Here is a 5157-nt window from a genome sequence, read left to right on the forward strand (position 1 = left end):
GAAAATGATGAACTACTTTTCGAAAGGGATTTATGAAAACTGAAAAGAACACAACAAGAAGGTGGAACAGGTCCAAAAGTTGGAAAAGAGGAGTAACATCGAGAGGATATTCCTCAAGTGTTAATTGCCAAACAGAAAATTATGAAACACTCACCAAGATGCCAAAATTCAAAAGCCCTGGTCGGGATGGCATCCCACATTTCTAGTGCTCTTCACAATCACTACATTGAGCTTTTTCCAAGGAGAAAAGGCAACGGATGAGTGCTCGTCCAATCCTGATCTTCCCTTCTGAGTTTTCCACAAGCAAAACACCATTTTATGTCCTCTCTCATCCTTATCCATTGTCTTTCGATCTTCACTCATTCACTGTGTCTTTTGCACCTGAGAAGGAGAAGAACATTCTTTCAATCCTCGACTCTTTTGTGTGCATGGTGCGGGCTCATGAAAAAATCCGGACACCAAACAGATCACTATACAACATAACAAAGGGAACAGCAGTGGAAAGGGTTATACAACAACATAACAAAGGGAACAGCACAATACAATCACTAACAAACGTCATCAGCAGGGTGGAAGGGAAAAATCGATGGAGACTGACATAAAGTATGCAGGTAACGATGAGGGGTAAGGGACAACGTAAGGGTTGGACAAGTGGGACACAAGCAAAATGTTGGAAGTGGTGGGGAATTGTTTACCAGGTGGAGAAAATATCATCGTATTCGATGGGTGATGACTTGAGATGGTGGGTAACAGGTGTCTTCAAGACCGGGAGGGAAGAATCAGATTGAAGACAATGTGGAAAAAAGGAACACATGAGTGGAGGTAAGCAGTCATTCTGGATTTTAGCAGTTTCACTCTGAAGGGGTTGCTGGTGGACTACGTGCGTCCTGCACATACCTCGGGGAGAAGACGCATGGAGAGGGTGGAGGGTGCAGGACCAGAAACGAGTCGGAAGAAGATGGAGACCACCGACCTGGTGGCAATGGTGAAGTGATTTTTCCAATCGACTCAGCTTCATCGTGATAAATTCAAATGATCTTGAAAGTCTTTGTTTCCATGGCTTCAAGGAGAGCAAGATGGGAGTCAGCCCAGACAGAAGAACAGGACTCCATCAAGTTGTGGATGAAAGCCTTGCAGGTGGATAGGAGCTCTAGTTTTGGAGGCCAACAATGAAATGTGGCTTGCCCAAGAGAGATCATGGCTCAGAGTGACACCCAAGAGTTTGAGTGACTGAACTTCTTCAAGAGGGTTGATGAGAAAGTAGATGGGTTTGTGGGAAGGTCATTGGCGAGAGAAAGGGGAAGAGAGAAACATGTCTCACCAGTTTGTGATTTTTGTCAAGGTCAAAAGGGAGGGAAAAGCCTTCTGTCTGTCAGAAGGATGAGGGATGTGCCGGCAGAGAGTGGAGACATCAGCAAAGAGAAACTGAGGATTTTCCAGCGAGTTGGGGATATCATTGATGAAGATTAGTAATAAGATGGGGTTGAGAACACTGCATTTGTGGAAGTCCAGCTTTGACAGGGAGAGGAGAGCAAAGAGTTCCGTTGATCGCCCCATGTTGCCTGCAAGAGTGGAGGAAGTCAGTCATCCATGAGTGGAGTTGGCAAACAGTTTGAGAGCACGTGGGATGCCAGACCATATCGAAAGCTCAAGATATTCCCAGAAAGTCAGCTTTGATATGTCTGATATTGAAGACCTCCAACCATTGTTGAAAGAGCAAAAGCAGCATGTCCAGTTGGAGTGACCTGGTCTGAATCCAAATTGATGATTTCAGATGAGGCTTTTGGATAAAAGGTATGATTTTATGTCAACTGTGATGATGAATTCCACGACATTGTTGATGTTTGGAAGAAAGCTAAAATGCAGGATCCCGTGCTCTCACAAACTATGGTAGATGCCAGTTTTAAAGAAGAAAATATTTTAAAATCCTTTTCCAGGCCTCTTTTTAGGTTTTGGCTCAACGAATCGAAGTGCAGCCAAGTAAAGGCCCAGTCACACCTTGACGTTTTAGCCAGCTTATGCCGATTTTTGGAAAATTTGTGTAAAACGCTGGTACACGTCGAATACGTTATGGGTACGTTTTGTATATGTTAAGACCACGCTGAAAAACACTGCCATAAGTGGTAGTACGCTGACTTTAAACGTTGAACTTTTGGGTTTTCCTCGAATTTTTTCATGCTTGAAATTTTACGACGTATGCCGGCGTATGACTCGCACGTTCCGCTACGCTGGCCATAAGTTGTAGGCACGTTATGCGATCGTTGACACACGTTGAAACACGTTACTTGTAAGTTACTCGTAAGTCGAAACACGTCGAGGTAATGTTTAGCGTACCCGAAACTTATTTCTAACCTCTGAGTAACGTTTTGTAAGCACGCTACACGAATGTTGTTCACACTTTGCAACACGTTACTTGTAAGTACTACTACTACTACTACTACTACTACTACTATCAACATCAGTAAATTATCTTGACTAATAACATCGACATAACTAAATTCTCTCGAACTACTGCTACTGCTAATTGACATCTACTCAACATGGAGTCTGGAACACTGATGGGTTCCTCTTGTGAAGCCCATTTGTATATACCAATTCCCCTAAACGCTGCCAATACGCCATTATACGGTAGCTGTAAGTTAGAAACACGTTCAGTAAGTTCTGTGGTCGTCCGGAAGAAGTCAATCAAATTCGTCGACATATGCCAATGTGCGTTTGAGATACGTTACACATAGGTTCAAAGCACGCTACTAATAGGTTCAAAGCACATTACTCGTAGGTTAAAAATTAAGTTTCGGGTATGCTAAACATTACCTCGACGTGTTTCGACTTATGAGTAACTTACAAGTAACGTGTGGCCGACGTTGCGAAACGATTGCGGAGCGTGCCGAGAACTTATGCCAGCGTATGCGGAACTTGTGAGCCATACGTCGAGTACGTCGTAAAATTTTCAGCATGCTTAAAATTTCACGACGTACTAGACGTACCACGTAATATGCCAGCGTACTTGAATGTTTTTCATCGTGCTGCTAACGTATACACAACTTACCCATACCGTATTCGACGTGTCCCAGCGTTTTAGACACATTTTTCATAGGTCGGCATACGCTGGCTAAATCATCAAGGTGTGACTGCGATGTTGACACTTCCAATTTTCAGGCGGTTATGATTTAAATCTGCTTGCGGCAGGTTTTTAACAGAGAACGCCACGAGTTGGTCAGCGATACGTGCAGCGCGCTATGACTAAGTTAAACTATCGTTGGGCATAGGTTGTGAACGCCGACAACAGGCTAAGCATTCGTTGGTATAAGTTATCTTTAACACAACGAAACGTTCTGTGCCCGTTACTAATACGTTATGCATACGACCAACACGTTATGAATACGACCAAAACTTGAAAAAAAAACGTCAAAACTTCAGCGTACGCCAACGTTTTACGTGCATTTTTATACGTTACCATTCCTGGCTAAAGCGTCAAGGTGTGACTGGGCCTTAAGATTTCGCTTTGAAGTTCTGCAGTTTTAAAAAAATTAATGGAGAAGGTAAAATAGGAACAACTTGTCTTACTTCAACAGTTTGTTGAGCATTGCAGGTGGAGAATGATGAAAAACCCCAAAGATAAAATGAAAACTCTGTCAGGATGCATTCCTTGATCATTTAGGCTACAAACTTCAGGACAATACTTTCACGTGTTCAATGTTAGATGTTGTTACCATTAACTATTGTTGAAGAGTAAATATATTACTGATGCAATCTACTAGTCATTGAACAATTCGATTAACTATCTCCAGTCATCATTTCCTTTGTTCACCAATAAAGACATGATGGTTTATGGACAAATGTACATTCCAATCAAATTAATCACTGCAATTATTCTACAGTTGAACAGTAAAAATATTGCAGTAAATCAACCAAGAACAGGAATAGTAAAATTGTTCTCCAATAAATGATGTACAACACACATGAGTCATGATACTGCTTGTTTTTATTGAATATAACTGAATGCATCAGGTGGTGTATCCAGACTCAGAACAAGCAATGTTATAATGCTGTGAGAAATTTGTACAGTATTTTTGTACAGTACAGAACCATATCACACCATAAGCGTGGTCAATCCAAAAATGCAATCCAACAAAAGAAACATCTATCACACCTGAAGTGGGGTTGTGGAAGAAAAATAATTAATTCTGTCTTGTGAAATGTATAATTTGCTGCACCAACCATTTTCTGTTGTGTAAGGTGATGAACTGATGATACTCATTTCCTCTTGTGTGCTTTTAAATGCTTGTAAAGGTCTCATCTATTGCAAAACATTGTAATTGACGAAAATCGATTTGTCATCATGTGTGGTGTTGTTCACCAAGAAGAATCATGGAAGTGTGTTTTAAAACCCACTCGCCCAGTAACCGGGCAGGTTTTAAATGTTCGGGTGATAAGCTCGCAGCTGCAAAGCTCAGGGTTGTTTGGGTTGCTTTCCAATATATATCCCTATCTTGTCAAGCGTTGGACCATGTCCCCATCTCTCACAATGTTTCTTTTTCATTTACTCATCCCTATTCCAATAGAATACTGTGTTTGGTCATAAAATACTGCACACAGCTGTGTTTTCTCAGAACATCCCACCTTTTACCTTGAGGTGAAATGTTCTCAGCTTGAAAACATCTTTACAGGCCATTAAGATGTCATAAAGCTTCAATAACAAGTACTGTTTTTTGTGTAACCCATGCCCCCTCCTTCCCTTTTTTTCTGCAAATAATGTTCTTTGAAATAAGATTGGCTTGGAAAACAGAATGGAGTGAAGGAAGTTCACAGCATCTCATCTTTGTGTTGATCTGTGTATTTGTTTCCGTGTATACGTAAATAAATGATTCGACTCTCATGAGAACTGGAGTGTTGTTCAATTCCGGTGATTGCACCGAAGAAATTGACACAGTGAGCAGGGTTCGCAACATCCCGTGGGTGAGCGGGTATTGGGGGGGGGACGGAGAGGGTAGCGGGGGTCAAAGTGACGTCGGCTGTGGTGATGTGGATGCAGGTGGCAACCTGAAGGAGCAGGTAAGGGGACCACTTCAGATTCCCTTTCCTGACCCTTTCGCTGTGTCCTGCATTCAATAAAGTCATGTGCCTTGCCTCTGACCCGACTGGGTGACGCCATTC

At 42.1% G+C, this 5157-nt stretch overlaps 1 protein-coding gene across 4 annotated transcripts in view; it reads left to right on the top strand.

Annotated features, from left to right (window-relative positions):
* The window catches only part of LOC147021048 (uncharacterized), a 160643-nt gene extending 155770 nt beyond the window's left edge, over positions 1 to 4873 (top strand). For all 4 annotated transcript variants that reach the window (XM_085893571.1, XM_085893570.1, XM_085893569.1 and 1 more), the window contains one exon: positions 1 to 4873. This exon is cut by the window's left edge and continues 2922 nt beyond it. The gene's annotated coding sequence lies outside the window, so the exon portion shown is untranslated.
* Positions 4874 to 5157: the final 284 nt, after the last annotated feature.

The sequence above is a fragment of the Eptatretus burgeri genome, chromosome 8 (genome assembly GCF_056783735.1).
Source record: "Eptatretus burgeri isolate ZD-2024b chromosome 8, Ebu_testis_v1, whole genome shotgun sequence".
NCBI lineage: Eukaryota > Metazoa > Chordata > Myxini > Myxiniformes > Myxinidae > Eptatretus > Eptatretus burgeri.